General features: G+C 35.6%; 1 pseudogene; it reads right to left on the bottom strand.

The window, feature by feature from the left end:
- Positions 1-1043: 1043 nt before the first annotated feature.
- On the bottom strand, positions 1044-1508 carry LOC141507319 (cytochrome c oxidase subunit 5B, mitochondrial pseudogene; annotated as a pseudogene).
- Positions 1509-9474: the final 7966 nt, after the last annotated feature.

Genomic DNA, 9474 nt, shown 5'->3' with positions numbered 1-9474 from the left:
ATTTTATCTTTAGATTTATCTAATTCTGAGAGAGGGAGGTTGAGGTCTCCCCCAAGTGGGGTTTTGCTGTCTATGGCTTCCTTTAACTCAGCTTCTTCTCTAAGAATTTGGATGCTATACTTCTCTCTGCTTCAAATGCATTTCTTGTAAGCAACATATTGTAAGATTCTGTTTTTTAATCCACTCTTCTATCTGCTTCCATTTTATGGAAGAGTTCATCCTGTTCACATTCTAAGTTATAACTATTATCTTTTTATTGTTCTCCATGCTACCTTTCCTCCATACATATTTTCCCCCTTTTTCAACTTATCTCAATTCCCCAGTAGTTTGCTTCTGAACCACTTCCTTCAGCATCTTTACCACCCTCCTATCTTACCCTCTCCCTTTTCTTTCCCTTTACCCCTTCTTCCTTCCCTCCATTCTGTAAATTTCTTTCTTCCTCCCACCCCTTTCCCTTCCTAATACTTGAAAGGTAAGATAAGTTTCTAAACTCAACAGAGTTGAGCTCTCTTTGAGCCAATTTAATGAGAGCAAGATTCAGGCAGTCTCACCTCCTCCTTTCTTCTCCTCTATTACAAGAGGTCCTTTGCACCTCTTCATGTGATGTAATTTGCCCCATTCAATCTCCCCCTTCCTCCCATCTCTTTACTTCCCCCCTTTTTAATGAGATATTATTTTTAAATCATTTAAATCATGGATGTATCATGAGTGTCCATTACTTCTGGTTAAGTATTCCCTCTAATACAGTTGCAGTTCTCAAGAGTTATGAGAATCATCCTCTCAGGGATATAACCATTTTAATCTTATTGGATAACAATTTTTTTTCTTTTTCACTATTTACCTTTTCATGTATCTCTTAAGTGTACTGTTTGAAGACTAAAGTTTCTGTTTAGCTTAGGTCTTTTCGTCATTAAAAGTTGAAAGTCTCTTATTTCATTAAATTACATTAAATTTGCATCTTTTCTCCTAAAAGAGAAGGCTCAATTTGGTGAAGAGTGAATTCTTTTTTCTTTTATGGGAGAGCCAGGGAAATGGCTAGTCTTTTATTGAAGGGAAGAAAGCAATACATATCTCAAGTAACCAGTTCTGGGGCTCAACTTGTGAGGTACCAATTTGTAGTGAGTTCCACAGTTAGGGCAATGCTGTGTCTCGCCTTTGTGAAGCCAGAACCAGATGACTGCACTGTTGTCCTCTTCACAGATACAGCCCACTATTTGCTTGTCAGTGATGGAAGGGACCGGGCTGGGCTCTTCCTTAGTTCCTGGAGCTGCTTTTGGGGCTAGAATATTTTGGGGCTAGAATATTGTTTGGATCCAAATTATTATTATTATTATTATTATTATTCCTTGCAACCATCATAATCTCTCTCTCCACCCAGTAGCCTGCTCCTCATCAGAAGGGATACCTCCTTTACTTGACATAGAGCAAGTGGCTGTCTGCGCCAGGCTGGAAGCCCTCAAGGCCTGGACTGCCAGAACACCGGCTCCCTGCAGTAACCTTGAAGCCATCATGACTGTGAATTGTGAATTCTTGACTGCAATCTAAGCTCCCTTTCTCTCTGGAATATTATATTCTAGGCCCTTCAGTTCCTTAATGTTGACGCATTTAAATTTTAAATTTTGTTTAACAGATTCTTGGTGTCACATGAAGTTATTAGTTTCCACAGATTCTAATCTTTTTTTAAAGAATTTTCTTCATTTACCTTTTGAATTTCCTCTTCCAATTGGTCAATTCTAATTTTGAAGAAGTTTTTATCTTTTTTCCATTTGTCTAATTATGTTTTCAGAGGATTTCCTTTTTTATTTTAAGATGTTAATTTTTTCTTGCATAGTGTTAATTTTCTCTTGCACCCAATTTTTCCATTTGATTTTTAAACTCCTTTCTGATCTCTTCTAAGAAGTCTTTCTTGGCTGGAGACCAATTCATATTCTCCTCTGATGCTCCACCTCTCTCTGAGCAGGTATCCTTATCTTCAAGGTAACATTCAGTGGACTAACCTTTGCACTGGCCTTTCTTCATTTTTTACCCTTTCTGTAGTGTCTTTTGTTGGAGGAGTGGCTCATTCATAGACCTATGGTCTTGAGATCTGTAGAGGCCTTGCTCCCCAGGGATGAGAACTCCAGGGGATTTCCCCAGTGGGAGGGCCAGTAAGGGATGCCAGAAGTTTCCTCTGGATTGTCTCCCTAAACTCCCTAAACCTATCCTGGCACAATCTGGGCTGCACTCTTAGACTTGAAAGTTAATCATCTTAATCAGTGATCAGCTCAGATCTGTTGCCTATACTCAGGGCCTTGGGGCCTCTTGCAAACACCTATGCTTGTTCTAGAGAAGGTCAGGCCCTCCCTCAGGAACTGGGAGGGGGCAGGGGGAGGGGCTGAGCTGGAAACTCAGGGACTCCACTGAAAGTACTGGTGCTAGTAGCCTGGGCCTTCCAGACCAGTCTAACTGACCAAATATATGTCTGGGCCATCATGCTAGAGCCCTCCAGTCCACCCACCACACACATAACAAAAACGCTTCTACTGCTGTTCTCAGCTTAGTTCCTGGCCTCTGTACTGGGTCTCTGCTCTCTGCCCTCAGCATGTCCATGCTACCCTGTGACAGACCCTGCTGGTATATGTTCCCCTTAATTTTTCTCTGGGTTCTGTGGATCCAAAATCTATTAAGAAGACTGATTTATATTTGTTCTGAGGGAAGGTCAGGATAGTGTAACAACAGTGCCTGGCTTCTCTCCACCATCTTGGTCACAAGTTGGTTTTCCATTATTAACAGATTATTCTCTAACACCAGTTACCTAAATGTTTTTCATTTTTACTTCTGAGATGCAATGTATCTCATATCTCTTTCCCTCCTTTGCAACATTGCCAGCTAGTAAGATCTTCGATTTTTTTTGTGGTCTGCTAAAATAGTTGGCTTTCCTGACTATAAACCTTTCTCCCTCCAATTCATTCTTCATATTCCTGGCAAAGTAATCTTTCTAATGTACAGATCTTATCATGTTACATTTCTATAACATATAAAATATTAACCTACTATGGCATTCATGGTCTTATATTTTCTACACTCTATTTTTCAGATCTTTATTTATACTCTATTTCATTTACTTTTTCAACTCTAACCAATAAGTATCAGAGGAAATGAATATCTACTCTTTGAAAAAGCTAATCCATTTACTTATAGTTTTGATACCTCCTTTCCCAAATAGTCGATATACTAATTTTATTTATTTTTCTCCCATCTCTAGCCCCTGTCTTTCTAGTGTCCCTTTTCTTCTACTTGTTAATTTATTCTGATATCATTTAGTAGTTTAAAAAAATAATCTTCCCTAGATTTTGTGATTGTTGAAAGCTATTATTCTATCTTTGCCCTCTCATTCATTACTAATCTTCTAGGATAAATAGTTTATATAAAACATTTAAAAGAATCTGTTTTTTTGTTGTTGTTGTTTTAATGAAGCAACTACAACCTATCTAAGCAGTTTTAGTTATGTGGTCCTTTGCACAGGAAAGATTAATTCCCTATCCTGAACATCAACGTAAGTATCTTAAAGAAACAGAGTTAGTAAAAGGAAGGGGTAAAAACCACAAGGATTCTGAAAAGAATAGTAGGTGGGCTCACTCACCTCAAAGACAATGGCAGCAGTAATTGTGGACCGGATTTCAGAAGTGGAAGTATTAACCACTGTTTGATGAAAAAGAAAAATGGGAGAAAGTAAGGGTTTTTAGAGAGATACATAGATTGGGGTTTAGTAGGCCAGCTCAGTTCAGAATAGAAATGAATTATCACTAATGAATCTCTTTTCTTCCTCTTCCAGTTGTCTGTGAATTAATGGACATTTGTTTGCAATGTGTTATCTGGTTATGAACTAAACTGTTCAATTAAATATGCTTCTTCTCTTTGTAAAAGTTAGGTTGAGATGTGTTCATTTATGCATTTGTTTTCACTATGCCAAAGAATAGTTAACAACTAACTTCTGTTTAGGGCAGCTAGGTGATATGTATCTTGCAGTCAGAAAGACTTGAGTTCTAATTTGATCTTGGATACCTACTAGCTGTATGAACCTGGGAAAATCACTTAACACTGTTTGCCTTAGTATCCTCATCTGTAAAATGAAGAGTTGGATATTACTGAAACAGTTGGACACAACTTATAAAGCATTAAGTACTTTGTAATTTTTGTATCATTTTATCCTCACAATTGTTCCATGAAATAGGTACTATTTCTATTCAAATTTGCAGTTGAGGAAATTTAGAAAATCAGAGTTGACTAGGGTCACACAGTTACTACATAGCTGACAATAAATATGACTCAGATCTTTTTTGATACCAGGCTTGGCACTCGAACTTCTATACCACCCAGCTGAGTGTAAGGCCTGAAAGTTCCTACTTCCACTTAGACAAAGACTTGGAAGATTCATGAATGTTTATAACAGTTTTCCAAACCCTAAAATTGAATTTGTATGCTTACTTCATTCCCTAGACCAGGGATAGGGAATATTCATATGTTGGGTCATATGAAACCTTTGAAATTATTTGATCTGGGGGTGGCTAGGTAGCACAGTGGATAGAGTACTGGCCCTGGAGTCAGGAGTACCTGAGTTCAAATCCAGCCTCAGACACTTAATAATTACCTATCTGTGTGGCCTTGGGCAAGCCACTTGACCCCATTGCCTTGCAAAAACTAAAAAAAAAGAATTTGATCTGGTGCTTCCAAGGCAATCCCAGATGAGGACATGCACTGGCAGTACATGAAATACAATAAACCTAGGAGCTTTTAACTATTTGACCAAATATTACAGACTAATTTTTACCTTGATAATTTTGTATGACCTGTAATTGATGTTATAAACATCGAGGTGACCCTTTTGCAGGAAAAAGGTGTCTCACCCTACCCTAGATGAATGAGTTGTTTGTAAGGAGTATGGCTGAGAACAGCAAAATGAAGGGAGGGATGATGAGGAGAATGAGCTGGCCCATTAGACTGAGAATTTTGAATTCTGAATTTTGAATTTTGAATTCAACCCCTGGGGTTTTGTACTAAGAGTTGAAGAGAGGAAAAGACAGGTGTCCTATGCTCCAAAGCCATAACTATTAATATAAATTTATACCCCCTCTTGTTTCTCTTCATTATTATTCATTTCTCATCACATGAAATCAAACAGTGCCTGTCATTACTTGCCTGAAACAACTCTCTCTAAAGTCAATAATGACTTCCTAACTGACAAATATTAGTCCCCATGTTTAATCAATCAATTAATAAAAAGGCATATATGAAGTGTATATTATTTGTCAGGAATTCTGTTTAATTATGATGATGCAAAAACAGGAACAAAGTAATTCTTGTTTTTAAGAAACAGATTTCTTCAGGAAAAACAGCAGAAGATCCTAGAAATGATAATGTTAAACGAATCACACAGTATGTCTAGTCCTGTTCACATGTGGCTTAAAGGCATAAGTAACTTGCTCACAGTCTCACAGATGGTAAATTTTAGAAACTAAAATTCAATACAGGTCCTCCTACTCTAGAGTAAAAGATAAGTCTGGTATATCACACTGAAGATGATAATAGTGATGATAATTGTAATGGTGGTAAGTGATAACTAGCATTTATTTACTGTTTCAGAACTTGCAAAATGCTTCATATATTGTATAACATTTGATCCCCTACAATATAAATACATATAAACATATAAATAATTATGATATAGGTATCTTTTAAAAATTTAATGAGTTTTTAATTTATTTAATTTTTTTCAGTTGATAGATATGCATAAAGAGTGACGTGAGACTGGAGGAGATACAGAGTAGTGATAAAGCAGTTTTTGTTCTTAAGGAACTTTAGTAGGGTAAAAAGACACAGTAATTGATTATAATATAAAATCTTCTATTGTAAATTCATCATAAACATATAGAGCAACACACCATGTAAACTTTAAATAGGAAGATCTGAGATAAAATAAGAGAAAATTCCAAATAGGAGATGGCATTTGAGTTGGGCTTTAATAGATGAATAAGAATTCAATAGAGAGAATTTCTTAGGTCTAGGAAACAGGATGAACAAAGAAATCATACCTATGGGAAAGAACAAAGCATATTTTTAGGACAGACAGAGAAATTGATTTTGACTTGGATTTTGACTAGGTAATACAGTGGATAAAGCACTGGGCCTGAAGGCAGAAAGATTCACCTTCAAGAATTCAAATTTGACCACAAATACTTAATAGCTATGTGATCTCGAGCAAGTCATTTAACCTTGTTTGTCTCCGTTCCTTATCTGTAAAATAAGCTGGAGAAGGAAATGGCAAACCAATCCAGTATCATTACCAAGAAAATCCTAAATTAGAGTCATGAAGAATCAGGCATGGCAGAAATGATGAAATGACAGCCACAACCACAACGAACAACAACAAACAAAATTATGAATGATGGATCAGAGAAAGACATTGACTGGCACATAGTCATGCTTAATAGATCTTTACTAACTTACTGCAAACCAGATGTTTTCAGAGATTATTGAAATAGTACAGACATATAGTGGGAAAGAAATGGATAATACAGATGTTTCAAGGCATAATTAACAAGAATTGGTTACCACTTGTATATGAGAAATGAGGGAGAATGTGGATTTGAAGTTTATGATCATAGAAAATTTTTAGAATAATGTGGTCAATAATTAAAATAAAGATTTTAGGAGGAACAAAGAAATGATATGATCAGATTTACACATTGAGATGTCTTTGACAAGAGTATAAAGTATAGACTGGAGTAGAAAGATCTTAAGGTTGAGAAATTAGATTGAAGGATATTATAAAAGTCTAAATAAGATGTGACAAGAGTCTGAATGAGAGTAGTAACAAAATGAACAGAAGGTCTAGATAGATTCAAGAGCTATTGTAGAAAGAGACAATAAAATACAGCAACATGAGGGACGAGAGAGAAGTGTAAATGATGCTTTTAACCTTTCTATAAGATTATAAGTGCCATCACTGGAGATCTGGATGTTAAGAAGATAGATAAGAAAAATGCAATTATAGATTTTTGAGCACTTTAAGTTTTTGGCAATGACCAGCCATTTGCAAGCATCTTTCTAGCAACTGAAGATGTAGTTCTAAAGGTCAAAAGAGAGGGTATTTGAAATTATTTTTCATAACATACTAATTTTTGCTTTTTCTCATCTCTGTAAGAGTTCCTTATCTATTACCTTCCTCTACCTCCTTCTACCCATCATCTCAAATTCTGGTTGTCAGATGCAAATTATAGATATTCTCTCCTTTTCCCTCTCAAGAAAGAGTAGGAACATTAGATATCTCAGTTGTGTAAGAAGAGACTAGTTTGCCAGTGAACTTACCTGCAAGGGATAATTTTGTCCCTACATTAGACTTTCTAAGGAATATGGAGATGAAACAGATTGAATTAAACTAATCGCCCTAAGAAAAGTTGAAGTTAATTGTGGAAAGGTACTTTTGAGACAAAGATTGACAAAAAAAAGGAAAAGCAACATTTCTTCCATTTCCTGTTTGGAGATCATCAAAAACCCTCAGAGTTGAATGTCTGAAGAATCAAAGGGAAGAAGGTTCTGCACGTGTAGAATTAAGGATAATTTCCCCAAGTAAAAAGTCTTTGTAGCACTCCAACTGAAAATGATAAGGTATTAATTCCATCTAGAGAGAGTATCATTCTAGCAAATCAGTGATTGGAGGTGGAAGAAGCTACAGCTTTCCATTGAAGAGTAAACACAAGGTGGTCGGCAAATTGATCCAATCATCAAAAATACTACAATCGGAGAAGAGTTTCATATTTGAGACACTTGCCCAGTCCAAACTGGTAGCAAATGTACAGTGCTAGATCTGACCCTTCTGAGCATATGTAGCATGGTCAAGTTTGCTATGGAATCATTAGAGACACCCAGTGAACAGTCAGTGGTAAACCCATCCATTTAGTCAAAGTATTGTAGTCCAGATCAGCCACTGGTCCTGTGGCTGCATGGTGACAAAACATTACCCTTCACAGTGAAACATTATGTGAATCCTTTGGAGACAAAAACAGTTGCTTAACTTCCAAAGTCTGGAGTTGCTTTAATCACACATGTTTCTTTTACATGTGCCTCATTACCATTAAACATTAGGTCATGCTCATTCTTTTCCCCTTTCAAGACTGGATTTATTTGTGACAGAGTGAGCTTCTCCTGTTAAAGAAAATGCTTTATAACAATTGTTCTTGCAATGCTATTTGAATAAAACTGTTTCTTAATGTATTATGTATACTGGCAGATTATTAAGAGAAATGACACTGATGGGGTCTAGTGAGCTAGTTTTAAAGGGGAGCTAATCGCATGCTTAATTAAAAAGAAATAGTAGTCAACAGGTTGGGAACCATGTTGCCAGCTTCATTGTAAATTGGATAACTAAAAACTAAAGGGATAGAAAATGGGAATGAAGTTAGAACTAAAGGGATGGAAATGGGAATGACTTAGAAATTTATTTCTCAAGCCTAGATCACTTTCCTGACCTCAAATTCTTTACAACATCATTGGATATATCCCATTATTTCTACAGATGAGAGTATTCTAGTTTGGGAGCTCAATACATTTAAATTGGATTTCTGCCATTTGCAATGCTGTTTCTCAGTTTGCATCTGTGATTCCAATTGCAATAGCCTTGTTTTTGTTGTCCCTGTCTTTCTTCCTCATTTCATTTTTTATAGTGCTATCAAAGTAATCCTGCTAGCCCTGATTATATCACTTTCCTTTCAGAAATCTTCAGTGAGTTTGCTCTAACCACAAGTTTAAAATAATTCTTAGCTTATCTTTCAAAGATCTTTACAATCTATCTTTCTATTCATATTTTAGGGCAGATGTTCTTTGACCAGTTGTCCTAGAACTAAAGGAAAATAATGTGTGTATTCTAAAATAAAGCAAAAACACCTACAAATGCCTTTTTGTGATTCTGAAGACACTCACAACTCAAATGTGTGATATCATATTTTTTAGAAATTAATAATTTATTTCATTTTTAAAATTACCTTAAATTACCTTAAAAGAAATTCTTTAATAGAAGAATGACTTTGGCACTAATATAACCCTATTATGCTTCCTTCTGATAATCCATATTTTATTTAGAAAATCAAAAGAAATATCCAGTGAAACATTACATATCTTATTGAATAGATGCCTCAAATATCAAGGTTCTTAGTGTAATCATCTGATTGAAAAAAATGGGAGCTTAAAGTTTGTAAAGGTTTTTAAAAGACTTTCAATTTAAAAAATATTTTTGCTGGCTTTAAAACTGTTGAAAGGAATGGAGTACACATACACAATAATAGGCAGATATAAAATCAAAAGTGAAGAAAATAATTTCCCTCAAAGAATTTGTGTTCAATTTTAGAGATATCTCACTTATAGGGGGAGTCAAGACTTGATAATGGTAATTTAATTTATATAATTATGGGGCTAATGATTTGGAACCATGGAGATGGT

This window comes from Macrotis lagotis, chromosome 1, assembly GCF_037893015.1.
Source record: "Macrotis lagotis isolate mMagLag1 chromosome 1, bilby.v1.9.chrom.fasta, whole genome shotgun sequence".
Taxonomy (NCBI): domain Eukaryota; kingdom Metazoa; phylum Chordata; class Mammalia; order Peramelemorphia; family Peramelidae; genus Macrotis; species Macrotis lagotis.
The sequence above is the reverse complement of the archived record's forward strand: the minus strand, read 5'-3'. Positions and strand labels throughout refer to the sequence as shown.